The sequence below is a fragment of the Lycium ferocissimum genome, chromosome 10 (genome assembly GCF_029784015.1).
Source record: "Lycium ferocissimum isolate CSIRO_LF1 chromosome 10, AGI_CSIRO_Lferr_CH_V1, whole genome shotgun sequence".
Lineage (NCBI taxonomy): Eukaryota > Viridiplantae > Streptophyta > Magnoliopsida > Solanales > Solanaceae > Lycium > Lycium ferocissimum.
Genome location: NC_081351.1, coordinates 22,442,838 through 22,469,036, shown reverse-complemented (window position 1 = coordinate 22,469,036; position 26,199 = coordinate 22,442,838). Strand labels below are relative to the sequence as shown.

The window sequence follows — 26,199 nt, the reverse complement described above, 5'->3', positions numbered from 1 at the left end:
CAATATTAAAGACCACCAATTTGAGGGGAAAAAAATTAAAGACCACCCCAAAAGAAGGTCACTCTGCGCAAAAAAAATGTATTTTATTTCCTTTTAACATTGTATCTAAATATAAACTGATTAAAAAAAGGCCTTCAAGTTCCATTAGGTTTCTTCTTCTAAAGTCCTCCAAATTCCAAAAGTCGTAGGATATATCTAGGGTTTATTATTAATATTAATTATCTCTTCCTCATAATTTCTAGTTTCACTATTAAATTTTTGCTATTATTATCTCTTCCTCATAATTTCTACGTTTCACTTATCAAAATTTTTGCTTATGGATTCCGATCATGAAATTTACGATATGTATTCAGACGAAGATGAGGTAGTTCTCAGTGCTGGCGACAACATTGATGAATCCATGCACTCTGACAATCAGAAAAATTACAAAATCTTGAAGGATACTGATATTCGTCAACTCGTGAAAGAAGATGTCGTGAAAACTTCAAACATTCTCTCTGTCCCACAAGACGTTTCGTTAGCACTTCTACGACGTTATAATTGGAATGTCACTCGAGCTAATGAAGAGTGGTTTGCTAATGAACACGAAGTTCGTAAGTCTATAGGTATGTTATCTGAAAACAACTACATCTCTGTCTCAGAAAATAAAAACCCTTTGAAAAGAAGTAGTAATCATGTGAATTGTGGGATTTGTTTTGAGGAATATTCTTTTGATAAGGTTGCTTTTGCTACTTGTAATAAACATCCTTTTTGTAAGCTATGTTGGGAAGGTTACATTAGCGCGTCGATTGATGATGGTTCTAATAAGTGTCTCGGTTTACGTTGTCCCGAACCACGTTGTGACGCTATGGTAGGTGAAAGTATGATCGTTACATTAGCTTCTGAGAAAGATAGATTGAAGTATTATGATTGTTTATTTCGATCTTATGTCGAAGAAAATAGGAAGATCAAGTGGTGTCCTTCTCCGGGATGTGAATGTGCTGTTGAATTTGAGATAGGGAGCGAGAATTACGATGTGATTTGTGATTGTTCTAATGGTTTTTGTTGGAATTGCGTGGAGGAAATTCATCGCCCGATTGATTGTGACACTATAGCTAAGTGGATTTCTAGGAATCACGAAGAAGCCGCGAATACGAATTGGATTTTGGCTTTTACTAAAAAATGTCCTAAGTGTGACAACTCAATTGAGAAAAATATGGGGTGTATGCATATGACTTGTAGGTGTGGTTACCAATTTTGTTGGCTTTGTTTTGAAAACTGGGGTACTTGTTATAGTAGATGTAATAGGTATGAGGAAAAAAAAGAGATAAAAGAAGCCAAACAATGTGTTCAAAGGTACATGCATTTCTATGAGAGATGGTTATCTAATGAGAAGTCAAAACAAAAGGCCATAGTGGATTTGAAAAAAATGAGAGATGAAGGATTGAAGAATTTTAGTGAATTGCACTCTTTAGCTGAGACTGAATTTGAATTTATTATAGAAGCTTGGAAACAAATTGTTAAATGCAGGAGGGTGTTGAAATGGACTTATGTTTATGGATTTTATTTACCAAAAGAGGAGGTGGCAAAAACACGATTTTTCGAGTACTTACAAGGGGAAGCTGAGGCAGGTCTAGAGCGACTTCAGCATTGTGTGGAGAAAGAATTGATGGACCATCTTGGATCGACCAAGGAATTGGATTATACAGAGCAAGGGTCTTACAAGAAGTTCGAAAATTTTCGTTCGAAAGTCATTGGCCTGACTAAAGTTACTGGAAATTACTTTGACAAGTTGGTTATGGCACTAGAAAATGGAATCAAAGATGTGAATACTTCAAGAGAATTCACTAGAAAAAGGGAAGCACCAATGAGTAGCAACAACAATCATCATGTTGAAGAAGGTATTATGTGGAAGTGTGCTAGGTGCACATTCTTGAATGAAGATTTTGACACAATTTGTCAAATGTGCTTTGGTCATTAATGAAGCAAATTTAGTTCACTGAATTTAGAAGAGATATTTTTTTATTTTATTTTTGCGTAGAAAATTGGGTGAAATTAAAGACTATAGATTATTTAGTATGATAAATTTATAAAGCTTGGGTTTTTCTTAATTTCTTGTGTGCAGAATTTGTTTTTATTTAATTTCATTTGTTTTCAGTTATCAGTTTGTCAGATTTTGTTTGTTTAATTTCTAATCTCAGGCTGCTTTTTGATCAAGCTTGTATTTCTCATAAAAAAGCTCATTGATTCTTTTTAGGATTGTGTTGGAAATTCCATGGTTTTGTTGCACGAATCGTGCGGCAAATGATAGCCTGATATTTAATTTAAGTGAAGAAAATTAGGGTAGAAAAACAAGTGCATTATTCATATAATTTCACAATTTCGAATCGTATGATACTTTATAGATTGTTCCTTTTTTTTTTTTTTTTTTTAATTTGTTTTTTTATAACAAGACTTGAAATGATCTTCATAGACAAAAAGACATTAACCTGATTGATTGACTTCTTGCTGATGGCATATACATTTTCTGAAAAAATTTACATTGTTTCTCAGTTTTGGTTCAGTCATCTGTTTTGTTAAAATGATAATCCATTACCCTAACCAGTAGTAAAGAGGATTCATTGATGTTTTCCAAAGGCCAGAAACTTTTACATATGTAAATATAGTGAGGGGGCGTACGGGCTGTGTAAGTATACCAATTATGAGAAAGATTTTCAAGTCGGGTCCGAGCCGCCGTTAGTGACATATCACTCTGGAAGAGCTAGAATTCTAAATTTGTGTCAGGAAATATGGGCCAAGAAAGTAGGGACCATGGGCGGAGCCAGAGGGTGGGAGGAGTTCATTCGAACCCCCTTCGCCTGAAAATTACACTGTGTATATAAGGTCAATATTTTTTTATGTATACATATTAGATGTTGAATTCTGTTGGCTTCTTAGCGTGTTTTTTTTTTTTTTTTTTTATTTTTTTCAATTCCCTTAGGGAAAATCCTGCCTTCGCCATTGGTTGAGATAGTCTAGCCAGTAAACAATTTCTATATGGAACGTAGGCCTCCCAAAAGATAACAGAAGTGTGCAAAAGTTTCCTTGAGGTATAGATTTATTAATTTAAGACATTATCGTAACTCGTAGTTCTCCAAATTTCATCTCTTGCTGTAGCTTGTACATTGTTGCAAAAGACTATTGGATTCTCAAAGCATTGAGGCTAATAAATCTCATCTGGCCTTCTTTTCCAATTTTATAATTTAATTAGCATGGTACTCTATTCTAATTTTCCAGCTAACAGAGTATATAAACTTTTGTAAATAGATAAAAACAACTTGAAATATAGACATTTAATGAAGTTGTTATCGCAGAAATATTACGAGAACAAATGACCAAAGATCATGGTGGCGTGATATGCACTTCTATATTCCTAATCAGAGATCTTGGAGTTGAATCTTAGAAATAGACTGTCTTTTTAATAGAGAGTGTTTTACCCCAAAATGAGATTTCTCAGGTTACCAAACACCAAAGTTATGCAGGATATGGCATAACTTTGGTTATTCCTTAACAATTGTATGCCGGGTCCGGCATACATGCGACCCAAGCATTGCCTTGCGATTTTTTTTTAATTTATGCCTGAGCGGGGGGTTCGAACCTAGAACCTTATGGCCATTTTTCAAGACCACCCCAAAGAAGGGCAATCCGCGCAATTTTTTGTTTGACCTATAAGCCAAAAGTCATAAGTTAGAAATTCTAGCTTATGACGTTTGGCTTATTTTTGTCATTGTGGTTTAAAAATAAGTGTTTAAAAATACTTTTTTATTTTATCCAAACACTACAAAAGTGCTTAAAAGTTATTTTGGCATAAAAACACCTAAAATTCCAAACGGGCTCTTAGTCATTTGCACACATCTTAAGAAAAATACTAAATTCTAGGCCAAAAAAAGTTAATTTGACTCAATTACCCCTAATTAGTTAAGGATGGGATTTGGTTATTTAACAATTAATAAAGGTAAATCTGAAAAGAAAAAAAAGGTTAATACTTTCTTGATTTGGTAAGTAAATACTTTTTTTGAACAAAAAATTAAAGGTTAAGTGGACACTCTTTTTTAACAGGACGAGCAACAACCTTGGCAACAATCAAGGTTTTGCACATTGGCAGACAATTTTTTTTTTAAGGAGTTATTTTATAAAAAAATTAATACTTATAAGAAAGAAAGCTATTCATTCGTGCAAATCATGAAAGAAATAAATTAATTGGTTAAGAATTATCTAAAATCTGCCTGATTTTGGAGGGTAAAAAAATTGCATTTAGCAAAGCACTTGTAAATTGCATTTAGCGAGAGTGACTTATAATCACGTCACCGTCAAAAATTGTGATGGAGTGACAAATACCCTTTCATCTTTAATCAGAAGTTTCGGATTCAACTCCCCTGGATACAGAGTCACCTTTCTTAAGAAGCGCTTTTTCCTAATGCGGGACTTTCAAGCGCAAATTCAGATATAATCAGACTGCGATACCAAACACGAAAAAAAAGTTATAGTCACATTTGAGTGGACTTATAAAGCACATAAATTACGTTGCATTCACCATAACTGCTAAAAAAAAAAAAAAAGAATCGGCCGCGAACAAATTGTGTAGTTAAACAGTAAAACCCATCGCTAATACTAATTATCCAGGTATTAGCAGATTATCAGACGTATCAAACTTTTAAGGGACCATTTTTATCAGTTTATCCAACTTGTTCCTTGTATAATTATTCCAACCTTAAAATATTTCCAAAACCTTAAACCCCTGCCACCATTTCTGAAAGTCTGTGCCAAAACCACCATAAAAGCTTGTTCTTTTAACTTGGCTTAATCTTTGTGAAGCAATTGTGAGTGGAGTTCAGTTTTGCTGACACCACTGGCTTCCTAGTCCACTCAATTAGCTACAATTCTGAGTCAAATCTTCAACTTCATCAAGCAAAATGATCCCGAAAAATTGAATTTCGAGCTATGCCCATCAACTTACTGAAAAAATGCCTGACTTGGGGCGACTAGTTTATCAAAGGTATGCTTCCTCAATTTTTTTTTTTTTTTTGAAAAACTATATACTCTGTCTGTTTTGTAATAAGTGGTTTTTTGTAAGCTTATATGCACCGATAAAGAAAGTGCTTACTCTTAGAAAATTAGGAGTATTTTTACTAACTTACACCTAATTATATATCTAGAAAAAAAAAAGCTACTTAATGATTCTTGATTATGTAAATAAGATAATCTTCTTGAAATCCTAAAGCATCACTTATTTTGAAACATTGTAAAAAACATAAAACACCATTTATTAGTATTGTGCTAATAATGTATTCCCTCCGTCTCAATTTTATGTGGCACCATTTGACTTGGTACGGAGTTTAAGAAAGAAATGAATACTTTTGAAACGGAGTTTGAGAAAAAAATGAATACTTTTGAAACTTAATGGTTCAAAACAAGCGGTACATATTTGTGTGGCCGTAAATCATATCATAAAATTAAATTATTTCTATATATAGAAAGTTAACATTCTTTTTGAGACAGACTAATACTTTGACGCCCACATAACAACTAATTGTCTATTCAGAATCAGCCCTACCATAATCAACACCTTGCCACATTTTTCTTTTTTATCCCTTTCATATTTATTTTGGGGGAAAAGGAAAAAGTAGGAGACAAGAAAGAAAACTGAAAGGAGGAAAGATATAATTAAAGAAGAATGTGAACTTCTTTTTCATTCCCACTTTGGAACATTTTGGCTAAACAGTTTTCCAAATTGCTATTCGTCTCAAAAGAAGTATAGAAAAAATAATATTTTTTTATTGCTGAATTGTTTGTCATAATCAAGACTATAGAAGTTGTTGTCCGGCCTTCTCCGATCCCGAAAGATACGGGAGCTTTAACTGTGGGCGCCGCTTTTAATCAAGACTTTAGAAATACATACCTATATGTTATTCACATGCAACAGCTAGATTTATTCTTGTTTTATTCTAGTTTTAATCAATTTATTAAGTACACTTGGATTATGAACAGACTTTGCTCTTTGTGATTTTCACCATTTAAACCAGCAGAAGAGTGCTTGGCTAGTTTCATATTACTTGTACAATTATTGGAAAACAAAAGGGAATTTGACCATAGTATAGGTACAATTCCAAACTTTTACATTGATTTCTTTCGCTTAGCATAAGAGAAACTCATTCTCATATAACTCCATAGTCGTCATTCTCAATACTACTATACTGTAGTGGATAACGAGTTGATTCAGTTTCGGATGGAGGCGATTCTGGGGCCGGACTATGAGCCATTTGAAATCTTTCTCTCCGATCTCCGTTAGCACGATGAGGCTAAGTCATTGGTGGACATGATGAAACAGAAGGATCCGAACGCCCTTGCTCTTAAAATTGTTAACTTTCTCAGCTCTTAACATGATGATGACGCCCGTTCTCTCAGGAAGTGTGCTGACCTCCTTTTCAAGTTGCTCAATGATGATGACTTATGCACTTGGCACAATCTAAGCATCTCCATTCAATCTTCCATCAAATCTTTCCTTCTTAATCCTATCATCAATTTGGAAGAATCAAAATTCATCATCAAAGTGCGCCGTGATACCATTTACAGGTTGGCTGCTTCACTTCTCCCAGACAACAACTGGCCTGAATTATTGCCATTCTTGTACCAATGCCTCACTGATTCAAACAATTACTTCAAAGCGTCAGCTTTCTTTATATTTGCTGACCTAGCTTGGAAAATAGGTGAAACAATAGTAGTCACTTCCGCAAAGACTTTGCACTCATTATTCCGTAATACACTGGATGATGATACCCTTGATCCAGAACTGAGGATCGCAGTCATGTGGGCTCTGATCAGATTTATTCAGCGTATGCCGAGTTCAAATGAAAAGGAGCGCTTTTAGGATTTGTTGCCGTGGTTGATGAAGAAGTGGACTGACACATATTTGAGCAAACGTGAGGTTGCAGACGAGAAGGCCCTGAAACTTTTTATAGAGTTGGCCAAGGATGAACCTCGGTTCTTGAAAAGGCAGCTAGTGGATGTGGTCGCCACCATGTTTGAGATAACAGAGGCTGGGAGTTTGGAAGAGAACACGAGGCACTTGGCATTTGAATTTATTCTAACTTTGGTTGAGGCGAAGAAGAGGGCCCCTGGCATGATAAAGAGGGTCCCCCTTTTTTATTAGCAGATGTTTCGCAATGTTATTGAAGTTATTACTAGATATTACGGATGACCCTTCTTGGTATAGTGCCGAGACCAATGTTGATGATTCAGGAACAACAAGTAGCTTCGATGTTGGCTGGATGGGTTTAGACCGGTTTTCTCTTGCATTAGGAGGTAAGTCTATTGCTCATGTTGCCATAGAGCAACTGTCTGCTTACTCGGATGTGCCAGAATGGGAGAAGCGCTATGCAACTCTCATTGCATTTATTCATATTGCTGAAGGTTGCTCAAAGGTACAACATTTGTCTTACTTGTGGATTAATTATGTCTATTGTTTGGTTATAACACATGTTATTTCAACTTGTAGCATGCATTTAAGAGGTGCTTTTTGCTGGCAAACTGCCTAATTTTATAGATAGTTTGCCCATATGCCCCTATTTCTTTAATGTTTATCTCTTTGATTTTTTTGTTTTTGGGTTTTGGTGATTACCTTGTATTAATGGATTCTTTCCTCTTATAGGTGATGATTAAGAATTTGGAGCAGGTGGTGCCTATGGTTCTCAATTGTTTCCAAGATCCTCATCCTCGAGTTAGATGGGCAGCTTGCTATGCAACTCACCAGTTGTTGTACTTCTCTCCACATTTGCAAGAAAAATACCATAACCAATTACTTCTTGCATTAGCTGCAGCCATGGATGATTTTCATCCACGAGTGCAGGTTTGTCCGGTGTGATATCTATTGTCTATGGATGCTGGAAGTTTCCCAAGAAAACAATTGCAAGCTAAAAGAAGATTAGATTATCATTGATACATGAAACAACCAGCGCCATTTTATATTTTAACTGTGCCTTTACAAGGGGTTTGCTATACCATACAACTGAATATCTTTAACTTTGCTGGGTGTAATACCAATTTAATTTAAAAAGAAAAAAATGTTCTTTTATCCACGGAGAGAATAATAATCGATTAATTTTCTTTGTATATTCTAGTATATCTGGCTCCTAAGAATCTCGGGTTTAACACACAACCACATTAACCTAAATATTGGTTGTGGGAGTTGGCTCTCTATCGGATCACTCAACTTATTGCATTATGCTTCATATCTTGATGAAATCTTTGAGATACTCCATGAAGTCTCGTTGATATATATGACTTCATTTGCTTAGTCATAACACTTGTTCCCAATTGGTCCTCGCTTGTGCTTTTCTGCAACATGAGGCCATTAAGGATGTGTTCTGTAACATCCCTTCTAGAAATTCGTGCAATTTTATTAGCTTCCAGTAGTGTGCTTTTGGAAGAATTTATTTTATGTCTTTGTTTTCGTTGCAATAAGAGCTCTTTTGCTGACTTCCAAGAACGTTGAACAATTGTAACCAAATTACTTCTCCATTCAGTTATTGATGCCAATTAATTTGCTCCTTTTACTCTTTCGCATTTTCATAGGCATGTGCCGCAGCAGCTCTGAGCAACTTCGGTGTGCCCGTCAAGCCAGAAACTTTGATACCTCATCTAGATGGATTAGTTAACAAACTGCTTGTACTTATAAAGGTGTGCAAATATAGAGGCCACCAAATTACAGGGGTATTTCACTGCTGACAAGTGTGCAAGAGACTTTATTTTATTTTTGCTTTTTTGTTCGTTGAAATGCATAATGACAGACAAATTGTCCAACTAGAAGCATTACACTCACTGGCTTCTATAGCTGAATCTGCTAAATTATTAACTGGTGTATTTATTCTTGACGCATTTCAGTTTCTGCTTATATTATGAATCATGAAGGTTATTAATATATTATGTGTCAGCAGGAGCACTTCCAAACCTGCTATGACACTGTTATGCCGCACTTGAAAACTCTCCTGAGAAACACAGATATTAAATCTAATCTTATTGTTCTTTCCCATGCAATGGAGTGCATAAGCAGTGTTGTCAGAGCTGTTGGCAAAGAGAAATTTAGAGATGATGAAAAACAGGTCTTCTACTAATAGTTATTCCCGGTGGATCCAGTACATCTTCTTTAGTTCCGTAAATAGGTTTCCCATAGTCATACCAATTCCATTTTGGTTTCCCTCCTTTTTGCCTCCCTTGCCATTTTGTTTCACCGGCGTGAGCTTCTTTGCATTTGGCCATTTCTCAACCTGGAGCTTACTTTTCATTTGTTTCCTTTGTTGTTGTTGTTGTTGTTGTCATTAAAGGTTATGGAAATGCTTATATCATTACAAGCGAAGGTGGATGGTCCTACTACTATATACATGTTAAAGGTATGTGTTAATCACTTAATTTTAAGATCATAATTGCTTTCTATATGGGCCTCTCTTTATTTTCATTATTTCATCTCAGGCAAGTTATAGAATTTGCGAGTGCGTGGAACAGGATTTTCTTCCTTATATGAATGCAGTCATGTCCAGCTTAATTCAATGTGCTCAACTTAAGACCATCTCTATGGAGCAGTACAGTGAAAATTATAAATTAGATGCTGATAGGTAAGCTTTTATCATTGAAGTTTGACTTTTTTTTTTTTTTTTTTTTGTAATTCGTGAAGTTCATTTAGATTTCTTCAGTTCTTTTTATTGAGTTATATAGTTGACTTACATTGGGTATTGTAATCGAGACAAGGTATGTAGAATAACTTGTGTATTGTTCCATTACGTAAGAAGTTTATATACAAATACAATGAGCTCAAAATAAGGAAGCTATTTAAGGAAAGAATCAAAAGATATCCTATTGTATCTCTACATATCTGCTGAACTATGTACACTACATCTAAAGGTGTCTATGTTCATTTCGTAACACTCCCCCTCAAGCTGGAGCATAGATATTGATCATGCCCAGCTTGTTACAAAGGTAATCAACTCGAGTTCCATTCAACGCTTTTGTGAACAAATCAGCTAGTTGCTCTCCGGTCTTCACGTAGCCGGTAGAAATCAAGTTTTCCTGAATCTTTTCACAAATAAAATGACAAGCAACCTCAATATGGTTAGTTCTTTCATGATACACCGTATTTGAGGCAATATGAAGAGCAGCTTGATTATCACACCAGAGTTTTGCTGGTGTATGATGCTTCGACCCAATTTCCACATAATCTCACACGTAGACTGTGACATAGCACTGCACTCGGATTCTGCACTCAATAGAGACACGACTCCTTGCTTCTTACTCCTCCATGATACTAGGTTTCCTCCAACAAAGGCACAATAGCCTGTAGTAAATCTTCTATCAATTTTGGATCCATCATATCTGCATCTGCAAAACACTCAATACGGGTATGACCATGATTGCTATACAATCTGCCAAGTCCCGGAACTCCTTCGAAGTAACATAGAATTTAATTTGTTCCAAAGCTTCCCAATGTTTTACCATAGGTGCTGACATGAACTAGCTAACAACACTCACTGCAAAAGCAATATCAGGACGAGTCACATTAAGGTAATTTAACTTTCCAACTAACCTTCTATATCTCTCGGGATCATCAAAAGGATCGCCATCATCTTTCCTAAGATGCATATTGGGAACCATTGGAGTACTGCAAGGTTTGGCTACCAACTTTCCAGTGTCTGCAAGCAGGTCAAGAATATACTTTCTCTGAGATAGAAAATACCCTTCTTGCTTCTGTTTATTTCTACTCCCAAAAAATATTTCAACTGGCCTAGGTCTTTCGTATGAAACCTCTTATGCAAGAAAGACTTGAGGGAGGAGATCCCTGCATAATCACTTCCTGTAATGACGATGTCATCAACATATACAACTAGGAGGATAGTGTCAGCTGTTGATCGCTGGTAGAAGACTGAATGATCACATTTGCTCATTCTTAATCCAAAATCCTGAACTATCTCACTAAATTTTTCAAACCAAGCCCAGGGACTTTGCTTCAAGCCATACAAAGACTTCTTCAAGTCCCATACTCCCCCCGAGTAGCAAACCCGGGTGGTTGCTCCATATACACTTCCTCTTGAAGATCACCATGAAGGAGCGCATTCTTGATATCCAACTGATGCAATGCAAAGGCCAATTCTCGGAAGCAACTAGAGAAATAAACAAGCGGACAGAAATGAGTTTGGCAATCGGAGAGAGGTGTCTAAATAATCTACTCCATATGTAGGTGCATACCCTTTAGCCACAAGTCTGGACTTAAGTCTTGCTACGGAACCATCTGGATTAACTTTAACTGTAAAGACCCACTTACGTCCCACTAGTTTCTTTCCCTTGGGTAAGTCCACCAAATCCCATGTGTGGTTCTCCTCTAAGGCATGTAATTCATCAATCATTGCATCTGACCATCCAAGATGATTCAAAGCCTCCACTGTTTTGGGTACAGAAATAGAATCTAGAGAAGCAATCAAAGATCTAGACGTAGAGGATAAACGGTCATATGAAACAAAAATAGCAATGGAATTTATGGATTTGCAAGTACGTGTACCTTTGCGAAGAGAAATAGAGAGGGCAAGGTTTTCTGGAGGATTAGACGGAGGAGGGAATTTTTGACCAAAATGGTGTCCTTTGAGGGACAAATCCAACAAATGAGTTTGTCAGAGTTTTGTTAACCAAAATGGTGAAAACGCACCCCTAGTGGAGCACCTCCAGTGTAAGGTTTTCATATCTAAAAACAGACGGTCCGTTAATAATATTTATACTGAAGGTGCTCTGCAAACTATGAGCTTTCAGTGGATATTTCAAACTTTGGAGAAAGGCTCATCTATTGGAAAGCACCTTCAGTGTAAATTTGAAAAATCAAAGAATGTGAAAAAGTAAAATTTTCGTAGTAATGTGACAATTGGGACAACTTTTCCAAACCTAAAGGCTCATAGTGTTCAAGACACCTTCAGTGAACTTGCAAAAGCGACCTTAGCCAAGAGAGCCTAAGGATGTGTGTCCGGCTACATATATACCATAAAATCCACAATCGAGCAAGTAACGACACACGCGCTCATGCAGTGGATGTTTCATTATGTGGTCCCAAAATTCACCATCATACCGGCGACACATCAGTGTGTTACATGTACCATTGTTCCAGATGTGCTTGCTGCGATGAGCAACTTGTCCTACAAGGACACTCGGATCAAATGGATACGGATGCACCATAGGCTACGCCATAAGACCTAAAAAGTCAAGTTTAATGATAATATCAAGATGATTTTTTTTTCATTTTTTTTCAAATATTATTTTCTCTCATAATAATTTATTAGTTATTGGTAGATAAAGATTAAATAAAGATTATATAAGATAAATTCTTAGTGTAAGCATCCAAAGGTATGGGTGTTCATGGCTCGATTTCTATATATAAAAAAAAATCCAAACCAATTAAGCTAGTTATTCAAATTGTTAAACCAAATCATACCAATTAAGTCAGTTATTCAAATCGTTAAGCTAAACCAAACCAATTAAATCGGTCTTTACCGCTTCGTTTTCATCGGGTTTTTCCCGGTTATTTTGTTCTTTTTTAAATTAAGATTCAATTTTTCGTAGTCTACAAAAATTTAAATTTATACTAGCCTTCCATTATTCTACTCTGCAACACTCTTGTGTTGAATGGAAAAATAAAAAAATACTACTACATGCTTTGAGACTTGTAGAGTTGAAAAACTAGCAGAAAAAATAAGAAAATGCCGACGAGTTTGAATTCATTTATGAGGCAACTGAGTGGGAAATAAAGATGGAAATCAATGTCGAAGAGATGGAATGGTGGAAATGGTGCAAATTGGAAGCAAATGTAGGGGTAACAAATGGATATAATGGTTAATAATATTAAAATTCTATAAGATAAAATCAAAGAATATAATACAAATAAACATAACAATGAATAAATAAATGTGGTAAAAATTTAATACACCAATTTGAAAAGTAATTAAGTACAAAAAAAAGTAAAATAAAAGCAAAAAGTTACCTCTTGAAGATGCGCTTTCTGATTTGAACGGTTGATTAATGCACAAATTTTTCAGATAGAATTGATCTCCACCTTCTTTTTTTATTTTTTATTACATTAGGGGAAGGGGAAATGGGGAACGGGATTACAACGTGGGGATTCGAATCCTCACCAACCAGGTGAAACTAGCTACTATGATCCCTACTGATCTCCACCATCCAACTAATGTTTTGAAAGTCTTTTTTTTTTTTTTTTTTGGTTTTGTTTATGGAGAAGCTCTTGACAGCAATGGGAAAGGGGGACTACAGAAAAGTGGTGGGGAAGAGAGAGATATAGCATCATTTATTGAGAAGGCTTTCTTGGCTAAGGGCGTTTTGTAAGTTCGTCGAAGGTGCCTTGAACTATGAGCCTTTAGGTTTGAAAAGAGTACATCCCCGGTGTCACATCACTGCAAAAAAAAAATTTCTTTTTCAGATTCTATGATTTTTCAAATTTACACTGAAGGTGCCTTTCTCAAAGAGTTTAAAATATCCACTGAAGGCCCATGGTTTGCAAAGCACCTTCAGTGTAAATATTTTTAACGGACCGTCTATTTTTAGACGTGAAAACCGCACACCGAAGGTGCTCCACTAGGGGTGCGTTTTCACCATTTTGATTAACAAAATTCTGACAAACCCATTTGTTGGATTTGTCCCTCAAAGGACACTATTTTGGTCAAATTGTCCGGAGGAGGATCAAATGACGCCAAAACTGGTGCATGATAAGTATCATCGGCCTCTCGCCTCCTTGAGTAAACTTGAACAATTGGCGGTCTTTCAACCACAAATGAAGCAAGTTCTGAAGGTACAGTAGTCGGGCGGTGATCAACAGAAGAACTAAGTGATGGAGGACCAACATCTGATGGTTCTGTCAAAACACGGGTGACTTGATAGACTAACCACTCATCTTTCTCCCCCCGGCTTGTAGAAATGGGAGGTGCATAGAAGAATGGTGTAGTCTCTAAAAATACCACATCAGTTGACTCAAGATATTTGCCAAGTTCAGTTGAATAACACTGATATCCTTTCTGAAGGCGAGAATTGTCACGTCCCAAAACACCCGCTAGACGTGATTGGCACCCAAGAACACACCGCACTGTGCGAACCATATATCATACTTTAACTATTTACAAAAGAACTAAAAGAAAATAAGTGCGATGTCCAACAACGTTATTAATGATAAAATGCGAAATAGTCGCCAACCAAATCCATAATCGATTTATGAAAACCAATCAACGCTAAGGTAAAAAGAATCTAGCCCACATCCCACGCTAAGACCGTGGAGCATAACAAAGTAATTGAACAGTTTGGTGTCGACGTAAACCCAAATTAAAAGAAATAACTAGAACTAAACTAGATAAAGCCGAAATGGTCAGCTCCACGAACAATGCGGTGGCTTACCTCGACAATGAATCCACTCACGAAATCTTCAATTACCAAAATCGTTCTCAACGACAAGATACTGCGTACGGACATGCAAGGAGTGAGTTATACATAAATATAACCCGATGAGATCCTCGACCGCCACTTCAAATACCCCCGGAACAAGTGTTAGAAAATACAAACACCAAACAAGCACTTTATATTATACGAATATATCATTATATAATAGCAACCAAGGTCCAAACTATCGTTTATCAAATATATTATATATCTCAACATAATTTACACTACGAACCGTCATAAGTGGTAGTTAAAGAATTAGTCAACACTATGAATCCACGGCAACGTATACACAATGTACCAAATATGTAGGAAGCGTACACAATGCTAAGAGGGAAGATACACAATGCCCTCATATAATCGAAAACACAATGCTAAGGGGCATACACAATGCCCAATATCATGGCTCACGGCTCGTATCACATTACGAAACAATTTATAAATAGAGTTTTAGAGTATTTGAAAATAAAGTATATGCGGTCGCATAAGAACCACCGATTACGCAACACACGCTCGCCCCAACCACGTAGGACCGAGCAAGGACAAAATATATCTTTTTTAACGAACTTTGAAAAGCAAGTATCCAAAGCTTAAAGTCTCACTTACCTCAAATTCACAATTCAAGACACTTCCCAATAATTCAAAACGCATTCTCGAGTCTCCTAGATTGCCTCAAACTACACAAAACGGATTTATAATGGTCAAAACCCTTAGTGGTAAACCATAATTCTATATTCTTAGAGGCTTAAACTAAAGTCAAATTTAAAGGACGAAAAACGCCCTGCGGTCAATGTGTTCAAAACCCGACAAGACTTATGTTTCGGAAAGGCCTTAATGAGAGGATTCCAACGATATATAGAATTCTAAAATCCGAAGTTGTTTAAGCCCTTTCAAATCAATGATTTTAGGGTTGAAGAACCCTAGTACTAAACTTTCTCAATCCTCAAAATATTCCCATGTTTTCACCATAAAAATTCACCCATAATTACATAATAAAATTAAATAAAAGATCGAGGCATTACCTTGATGATTTGGGTTGAAAATCCTTTTTTTTTTCTCCTTCGTTTTCTTCGCTTCTTTTCTTTTCTTGCTATGCGTTTCCCTTTTTTGCGTCTATCTCGTTTTCTGATTTTTTTGTTTCTCACGTTTTGACCATCAGATTTTAAACTCCTTTGTTTTTTTTTTTTTTGTTTTTTTTGGGCTTGGCCCATTTCTTTCTTTTCCTTTTCTTTTCAATAATACTTAATTCCCTTTTTGTTTCCTTCTTTTATTTAAATTGCCAACTAAGCCTAAAAAAAAATATGGATTATTACAAGAATAGCCCAGAAAAACACACTTCAACCCTTGGGATCTAACTTGGTCACAGATGGTCAAACATCTCGTACATAACTTGTGCTTCCAAACACCTTAGGTTCCATCGGAAATAACGACTTGTTTGGAAAAAGAACGTAACACTGTAAGGCATATTACCAACAAGCGCAGTGGATGGCATGCGATTAAACAGAAAACAAGCCGTAGAGACCGCATCTGCCCAAAACTGGTTAGGAACCTTCATTTGAAACAACAGTGCCCGAGCTGTCTAAAGTAGATGCCTATTCTTCCTCTCAGAAACTCCATTTTGAGAGGGTGTATCAACACATGAAGACTGGTGGAGAATACCATGTTGTCTCGTGTATGATTGAAACAATTTTGACATATATTCTTTAGTGTTGTCTAGGTATTCTTTAGCGTTGTCACTTCTTAGAATACGTACCGAAGAATTGAATTGAGTTTTGACCTCAGCACAGAAGGCACAAAAGTGAGTAAACACTTCCGAGCGACTCTTCATAAAATAAATCCAAGTCATCCGAGAGAAATCATCCTGGTGACAAAATACTTATGCCCAGTTTAGAAACGACAGGACATGGTCCCAAAACATCAGAATGAACTAACTCAAAAGCCGACTCAGCCTGCTTATTAACCCTTGGACTTAATGAGCTGCGATGATGTTTTGCAAATCGACATGACTCACATTCTAATGAAGAAATATTCTGGAACTGAGGACAGAGCTTTTTCAACAGAGGTAGAGAAGGATGTCCCAATTGACAATGTGCTTCAAATAGAGACACGACACTAGAGCAGGCAACAAACCGAGACTCCCATTCATCAAGGATGTAGAGATCATCAGATACATGTCCTTTACCAATAACTTGATTCCTCTTAAGATCACGGAATAGACAAGGATCGGAAAAGAACGAAATATAACGATTAAGATCTCGGGTAATTTTGCTAACAGAAATCAAATTAAAAGCCATTGGAAGACTTAATAAAGATGACAGGGTAATAGAGGAGGTTGGTTTAAGAGTCCCATATCCAAAAATTCCTTTATGTAATCTCTGATACTTAAAAAATTTAGCAAACTCTTCTGCCGAAACCAGGACTGTTTTATCAAATGACGAAATAGGAGATACAAATTCAGTCATCTCCTCTAAATATCTAGTCTAAAGATGACTAAGCCCCCGTTAGGCCATAAGAATTATTCACTTTATTCCGGAAATTTTTTTCACTTTTTTTTCAGAATCGGCGTTTGGCAGCATGAATTCCGAATACAACTTGAAGTTGCATTCCGAATACCAAAAACTCAAAAAAAAAAACTTGTTTTTCAAAAAAATTTCACTTTTTTACAACTACATTTCACCAAAAACTACAATTTTAAGAACTATGGCCAAACACAACTCCAACTCCAAAATTCCAAAAAAAAGTGAATTTTTTTTTTGATATCTATGGACAAACGAGGCCTAAACAAGAGCACAAGTAGATATTCACCAGTAAGGGGTACCCACAAATATCAACGTTAGAATACCAAAGTCAAAAAAAAAAAAAAAAAAAAAAAACGGAAAGTTCCCTTTTAAATGGCAAACTTATCTTTACCAATTTCAAATCTCTGAAGCCCTTCAACTAAAAATCAGATCCCTTCAATAAATAAAGATTAACCACCTCTGAAGCCAAAGAAAAGATTAAATAAAGATTTTCTCGGTTTCAAACTTTCAACCAAAAAGAATACTCAAACTCTGCTGAAATCCAATTCACCAAATAAAACACTCAGATACTGATTTAGTGAAGCACAGTTATCTGAACTATGAACCAAATCACAAATTTCAAATACCACCAAAGCACATAAAGAATCGAACGCACCTGTAGAAAATGAACAGCGCGTTGGAACACGCGCCGGCGCGTGAGAATCAGTATGAAACTGTAGGTGGCGCGTGAAGAGCCACACGATTCTTCATTTCGTAACAGGTATAAAAGGCCTCCAAAGGGTTTTATAAATATCTTGGGCCTCTCCACCTATTGCTTAAGGTTTTCATTTGGATGCTCAGACTCGTGCAAATCCGGTTATGCATGCTAGAGGTGTTGAGTTATGATAAGAAAATGAATTTTGTACCTAACTCAACTCCAGAAGGTAGCTCAAGAAGTGAGAATTGCCCACGATAAATAATATGCTAACCAATAGACATCGAATGAGTTAACCAGCAGTATACATCAGAGGCGTATGTAGCCTTAAAGGTGGGGGTTCAATTGAACCCCAACTTTCGACGCGGAGTATAAATTTATGTGTAAAAATTTATTAAAATTGCAATAAATAGTAGAGACATGAATCCATAACTTATAAAATATAATGGGTTCAACTAAGAATCTTAAAAGGTTGAACCCATAAAGTTTAAATCCTGGATCCGCCTCTGGTATACATGATAGGATTTCTCGGTGTATACTATTTGCAGATGTTGTGCCACTTGACGAAACTAATAAGACAACCTACCAGAAGCTTGAACTTTGGAGAATCTCTCTAGAGAGAAAAGGGTTTTTAGAGTAAGTAAGATATATGCATTACAAGGTTAGCCTATATAAAAAGAATGAAGTTGAGGTGAAGTTAGATGGATTTTGCAGTGTCAAATGTAGACACTTCATATATCAAGGCTTAGTCTTTCGGGAGAATGCCATGATAGATGAATATATAGCATATAGAATCAAAATAGAACGAGAGTGTTAAGTAGCAAAAGACACCTACGAATTGAATTGAGTTGAACATTTTCTGTATCTTTAGGAGCACCTGTTCCTGCTTTACTCAAAAGCTCTGTATTTGTTTCTTGAGATGGGTAGTTCATTAAACAATTACTTCTTTTGGATATGATTGATTTCTAGCTTTTCTAGTACAATAGATCTTACCTGAAGCTTCAAATCTTGCAGTAAATAGGTACTAGAGATGAAAGCTAAAGCCTGTAGAGTGCTATGTTTGTATGCTGATATATTGAAGGAAGACTTTTACCCATGGATTTCCCAGGTTGGCGTGAATAATCACCTGCATGTTTTCTTTTTCTCATGTGCTTTCGAGAGAAGTCAAATTTAACAAGTGATATCAATGACTTAATGTATGAAACAGGCCGTTTCAATCCTTGTTCCGCTTCTGAAATTCTTTACCCACAAAAAAGTCAGGAAATCCGCTGTTGAAGGTGAGAATTCTCATGATTTCAGGTATTTTTTCCGGTTGTTGATGCAATTTAATATTTTTTTTTTCTGTTTAAGCCGTGCACTTCCTGTTGCGTTCTGCTAAACTGGCTGTTGAGAAAGGGATTGCTCAAGACAAAAGTGAGTCATATTTCACGAAGTTGTCAGACCATATAATACTGGCTTCGGTAGAAGCTTTGCATAGGTTTGTTCTTAACATCAGTACTTATGTTTTTTATTTTTCTTCCTTTTTTTGGTGGGGAGAATGCTTAAGTTCGGTGTATTTGGATAATGAGAAAGTGATGCTTGATATGTTATCTCATGCAGGAGTATGATGCAGAAATGTGTCTAATCATGTTGGGTCAATTGGATGATTGCCTGCAGGTTGTTTACTTCTAAGACGGTTTCTTTAATATTGTTGATCCAAGTTTGGAGGTTGAACTTCTTAAATATGATCAAAATATTTGCCTTTACATTCCCACACAGTAAATAATTCCAACTTTTAAGATCACTCTAAATCTATGACCCCATTTCTTTTCCTTCGCTAGAGATCTAAACAAGATATTCGTCCAAACTCATATCAGTTATATTCTACTAGTAGCAGAATAAAGCTTGGTCCAGCTCTTGTACAGAGGAGAAGGGTACAAAGAGCAATCACTTGCATGGTAATATATATGGAGGAGATCAAGTAAAGTGGAAGCTCCTTAGTTAATTTATACCTACAAATTAAAACATGGTTAAACCAGTAAAATGCTTAAAATTTGTGTGTGGAATTAAATTTACTATAGATAGCGCAGTAACAAAAGTTTTCTTGACATGACTAGGCAAGACTGGCGAGTCTGACAAACAGCTTATTAACTTTGTATTAGCTTGCTCCATAGTTAATTTATACCTACAAATTAAAACATGGTTAAACCAGTAAAATGCTTAAAATTTGTGTGTGGAATTAAATTTACTATAGATAGCGCATAACAAAAGTTTTCTTGACATGCTAGGCAACCACCAAATGTATATGGCGGGGAGCCTTTATAAATTGACTCACTTGTTAAACTGCAAAAGAGATATCAGGCCGAGTAATAGTAAGATAATTTAGGCTCCCAACTAATTGTCGAAACAAAGTTAGATCAGGCAGAAGATCTCCTTCCTCGCAATGATACTTTACATTCAATTCCAATGGAGTATCTACAGAGGAAGATTCTTGAAGACTAGCCAAAGCGATTAAATCCTGAGTATATTTGTGCTGGTTTAAGAACACACCTAAAGAATCATAATGAACTTCTAACCCCAAAAAATATGTAAGAGTACCAAGATCTCTCATATGAAAAGAATCCTTAAGTTGCTGCTGGATGCTAGTGATTAATGAAGAATCAGTTCCTGTGATAATATTATCATCTACATATACCAAAAGAAGAACACAACTTGTAGATGTTTTCCAAAGAAACAAAGACGAGTCGGATTTACTCTGCTTAAAAGAGAATTGAAGCAAAGTAGATCGAAACTTGTCAAACCAAGCTCTGGGAGCTTGTTTCAATCCGTACAATGACCGCTTCAACTTGCTTTGTAAACCATAAGTTTTGAAATCAAGAATAATAATATTGAACAGAGTGATCTCCTTGAGAATAATTAGCAATTTCATGCTCTACCTTAAAGCGTTTTGCGCTATTGTCTTGGTTGTACACCTTTTGTAAATAATTCCACATGGCCTTTGCAATCTTGTATGGCCTGAGATTAAAATAATAAGAGGGTCAATTGATCCTAAAATCCATGTCATCAACTGAGCATCTTTGACCTTCCACTGATTTAACTTTGTAGGATCAGTAGGAGCAGGATCACTTCCATCTATATGACCCTATAATTCTTTTCCGATAACAAATAGTTGAAACTGAAATTCCCAAGCAGAATAATTTTTCCCAAAGGAAATGAACATTAAAGGACTCAAACTGATGTGAAGTCATGTTTTTTTAATATTGAAAATAAAAAAACACAATGATACGAAAAAATAGCTTGAATAACCAAGACCAAGAGCCCTAAGTGTTTAGGACTAACAGTTGACCAACAAGAAGACCAAAAAAACTTTCAAAAAAGATTGAAAGGAACCACAAATCAAGAACTCTATGAATCAAAGCGAGAAGGCTCCGATACCGTGTCAAGAACAGAGAAGAACAAGAGAGAAACTGAAGAATGACTCTCAATTTGTTCATCTAATACATCAGACTACATAGGTATTTATACTCAAGAGGAATAAGAGATAAAAGGAAGCAAAATATCCTACACTTAATGTAAATCGTACCAAATATTCTACGTAATATTCTATAGTTAATGCTACACAATATTCTATAATAAATATAAAATATCTCTAAGTATATTTTCATATATCTAGAGTATCTATATTTATGTTTCCAATATTCACAGTATCATGTCCATCATGCTACCATTATGATCCTTTTGTTTTGTGTCTTCTTTCAGATTTGTGGACCACTTCTCAATGAAGGTCAGGTTCGTAGCATCGTGGATGAGATAAAGCATGTCATTACAGACAGTTCAAGTAGAAAACAAGAACTCAAAGAGAGAGCGAAAATGGAAGATTTCGATGCTGAGGAAGCTGAATTGTTGAGGGAGGAAAGCGGGCAAGAAGAAAATGTTTTCGAGAGTGTATGTTCTATATAAGAATGCAGAAGCACACCATGTTGTCTTTCTACAAGAATTTCACTTGGAATCTACCATTATTAACAAATCATACTACCTTTTCTTATTAGGTTGGTGAAATATTGCGCACATTGATCAAAGCTTTCAAATCTGCTTTCTTGCCTTTCCTTGATGAGTTGTCATCATATTTTATTACCTATGTAGGTAAGTTATAAACAGTATCATCTTAACCTTCTAATTTTTTTTTTTTTTTTTCATTATATATGATTGTTTTCAACATTCAACTTTTCTTGCTTTTATGAAGGGCAAGGAGGAAACACCTAATGAAAGATGTACATCTATTTATATCTTTGATCATCTAGTGGAGGAGTGTCCTGAAGCAGCTCTAAAGTAGGTCTATTTTTATGGGTATTTCTTAAATGGGTTCCAACATGTGATATTTACTTCCTGTGAAAATTAGGTACTATGATGTATGTCTTCCTTTGATTCTGGACGCAAGCAATGACGAAAACCTGCCTGTTAGACAGGTTTGTACATCTTAGTGGTAAAAGCTTTAATTAAGTCAAGTTGCATTCACTATTTGTGCTGATGCTGATGTCATGTTCAGTCTGCTCTTTATGGACTTGTGCTTTGGGCGGAATATGGTTGTTCTTCTTTCAAATCTTTTGTTGGAGGTATGATATTGTTGAATGTGATATTGAGGCCCTTTTCATCATCTCGAGAAGGCAGCGAGAAGTGATATTTTTTTTTTGTGTTTACTTGATCTTATGACCTGAACCAGAGGCTTTGTCGAGGATCAATAAAGTGATAATGCATTTACGTGCTCGTGAACCTGAGAATGAAGTTGCATATAATAATGCTGTTTCTGCACTTGGTAAGATATGTCAGTTTCATAGGGAAAGTTTCGACTCAGCCCAGGTATGTTCTTTTATTCATTTATGCTTTCTTACTTTTTTGTTCTCGTGTTTTGATGTTGTTTTCCTAACTCTTAGATATCCCCCGAATAGTTCCTTTTTATTTTTTTATTTTTTATTTTTAATCACATCCGAAAAGGGATAATATCACATAGATTTCTTTTGTATACATGTATGTTGAGATTCCTTCTCCTTTTTCAGATAATACCTGCATGTACAAATTTCTAAGAGTTTTTGTCCTTCCAACTTATTTAATTAAACTATAGTTGAAGGTGTTTCAGTTAGTAAAAGGACTTGTAGAACTTTCATAAGTTTGTGTAATGTCCATTAATGGAAATAAAGAACAAAAATAGTCATTTACTGAATTGAGTGTGTCTCGTTTGTTAATACGTTCTGATAAGGTATTGTTTCATTGTGCATGTGATGCTCACCCATGAAATTTTGGTAAAAACACATCGTTTTAGTCTTTATAGATGAAATGATGTTCCTCCAATGTAATTTCCCCATAATTCTTTGGTAGGTTATTCCAGCTTGGTGAATTAGGGCCTAGAAAAGAATTAGGATGGACCCAAAGTTCAGAACTGTTGATGTTCAATGGTGGAAGTACTGGAGGTTTATTCTTACGTTACTGTTCAATTCTTAGATATACAATTACGTTTGGTTTTGCCAATTATTGGTTGGCTCACTTGCTTTTGTTTTTCATTACTTCATAATGTTCCTGTATCAAATATGATTTATCGAACTTCTTTACGTTGTTGTAAAACAAAAAATGAGAACAGCACAAATGGAAAAATATGATTAGAAACGTTTTCCCCAGATAAAACTGATTGTTCTTTAACGAAGCATGTATATGTACATCTGCCAAACAAAACCTTCGAAGTAATATATTAATCGGATAAGGGGCAAAAATGCCCATGAACTATCTCAAAATGTCTAAATATACCCTTCATCCACCTATTTTGCTGCAATACCCCTCCTCTCACCTTTTTGGCTCACTTTTGCCCTTAAAACTAGCAGACCTCTTTTTTTTATTTATTTTTTAATAGTGTTTAAATTATTTTGTCAAATAGGAATATGACACGTAGTAATTTTTTTTAAAAAAAATATCTGAGCATAAGATAGATCTTAGCCTCAATTGCTACTTTAAAAAGAAAAAGAGAAAAAAAAATTAAGGTCAAAACTGGGCCAGTGGGGGGTATTTTTAGCAAAATAGGTGAATGAAGGGTATATTTAGACCTTTTGAGATAGTTCAGAGACATTTTTGGCCCTTTTCTGTATATTAATAGTGCGACAATTAGCTTTCAAGTTAATGATAGTGCAGCTGGAACATTTTTGACATACTCTGGTATAACAAAATTTCATTAGTTGGTGAAACCATTTAGTACAGATGGATTTAGGGGTGGATCTAGAGGGGCGGGATGGTGTTCACTAGAAACCCCTCGGTAAAAAAATACACTGTATGTAACGTATCTTTTTTTTTTTTTTTTTTTTTTACTTTTTATGTGTATGTATATATATAGGTTTTGAATCCTCTGAACACAAGACTAGTTGTTGGCTCAGTGGTTTAGGGGTTTCAACATTGACCTTGAGGTTCCAAGTTCAAATGAAATTGGGTGTCCAGTTAGCAAATAAAACATTAACATGAAGTTTGTAAACGTGAATCTGCAATCTCATATATTAATCTGCCTTTTTAATCTTCTAGTGCTTACCAAATTTTCTCACTTGCAGTTCAGACAGAGAACTTTTAGGTCCCAACTATCAAAACCTTCCAAAAGTTGTTTAAGTTTTTGCAGAGGTTAGTTTGAAATCAAGACTATTAGATGCTAAATTGAGTAGTTCATTTTGTGATAGATTTAAAGATTTTGAAACTGCAATTCTTCTATTTATTCTTTGTAAGAGAAGTATTAAAATCTTATTGTTGATTATCTTGATTGATTAGCTTGATTCAAGGAGACTTTATTTCCTAGCATCATTATGGGAGAATAGAATATTTTCTTTTGTTATAATTGATTGTCTCTCCTTAATTAGTCATAGGATTCATTGTATAAATATTAAATACCACTTCTCATTAGATGAAGAAATAATACTGATACAAAGAAATCTTTTCTTTTTTTCTCGAATTTTACCCTTGTGAAATTTTAAAAATTACAGCTGTCTGTATCTCTTGTTTGTATTCTGTTTTTTAAGTATCAATTTGAATATTAGCTGATCTTTATCTGATAAGAAATCAGGTAAAAATTTATTAAAGTAGAGTAAAGAAGTACCAACAATGTAGAAATACTATTCAAGGAGCTAACGCCAAATTAACATCCCCATGTTTTTCTCCCCTTTGTTTAAAATTTCATGGAGATAGTTGACTGATCTGTCTATATGACTGTCTCATTATATTGTGGAATGTAGCCTCTTATCAAACTAAAGCTACTTATATGTAAACATTAGGTAATTGACTATTACTTCTTCTGTAGGTTCTATGTTTTGAAGAGGATCTTGCTACAGAAGAAACTACTACTACTGTAATATTGTTGGATCAAACATTTCAATACTCAATATTCCTCCTATATAATTTCCTCATATTCCTCCAATGAATTGCCTGCCTACAAAAGCTGATTTCATTGAAGCCAAACATGTTCATGAACAGCTGTGTTCAATGATCAAGAGGAACTGGATTGGTTTGCTCTAGTTTTTATCCTCATTTATTGTTTCAACTCTTGGTTTTGTTAATTTAGCGTTGGTCATCAAGGCTGTTTACGGGGGTAGCAATGAATCCAATATATGAACTGGCCAATGCAAATATAATGAATTGCAGGAAACCATTGATTCTTAATATAATGAACTGCAGAAAACCATTAATTACTGTGAACAACTCTTTTATGCTGCACGGACAGCTTGAAGTTAGACTAGCTTCTTGCAGATCTTGCATTTCAGTTAGTGCGTTGAAAGTTGACATTAAGGATTTTGTAGCCTTCCCCTCCTATCAATTTCTTGTTGGTACATAAATGTTCATGTAGATGAAAAAAGTTACACCCATGCTCAATTTTCTCCTGCAAATATATGTGTTGCAACGTATGAAAATCTCCAAGCTAAAGGTGGAACCTTCCCTTTGTCCTCTGTGTAAAGCGTGAATGATACGCCTGTTACAGTTGATCTTCGCTTCAAAACACAACTAGGAGCACGTAAAATTATGGTGCACGTGACAACCTAGCAGACAGATGTATAGCGTTTCAGTTTTTTCTTTTCTTTTTCGGGAGACTCATCCTTGTAGAAGTTTTCTTCTAGTCATTTTGTTCTTTAAATTGTTAATTTTTATGCGCATATAACAGATTAAATGGTTGTCATCTTGTTGTTTTTTTCTTATATGTTCCGTATTGCAATAATCCAATATTCTTCCAGATATTGTGCTTGAATCTCAAATCAGTGGACCTATGAATAGATGGTGCTACTACTACAACTGCTCTGAACTGTTTATGTTATCCAAATTCTGAATTCGCCTATGATTCATAGTGAAAGCTTGCTTTAATTTTCATGGAAAAAGCTTCTATTAGATATGTTGAGCAAGGAATCCAGCTAGAAGTATCACTACTGTTTCTCAGTTCCCCCGCCATAACTACCGTGCTATTGTCCTCCATCATTCTGATGAAGTTGCTATATGAAAGCAGTCGTTGCACTTGGT

General features: G+C 35.4%; 1 long non-coding RNA gene and 1 pseudogene across 1 annotated transcript; both read left to right on the top strand.

The window, feature by feature from the left end:
* Positions 1–343: 343 nt before the first annotated feature.
* On the top strand, positions 344–22,814 carry LOC132034723 (uncharacterized; annotated as a pseudogene).
* A 975-nt stretch (positions 22,815–23,789) lies between these two features.
* LOC132032844 (uncharacterized) lies at positions 23,790–25,556 on the top strand. Its single transcript, XR_009408608.1, has 2 exons — positions 23,790–23,995; positions 24,995–25,556. It is a non-coding gene; the product is annotated as an uncharacterized LOC132032844 (long non-coding RNA).
* The last annotated feature ends 643 nt before the right edge of the window (positions 25,557–26,199 follow it).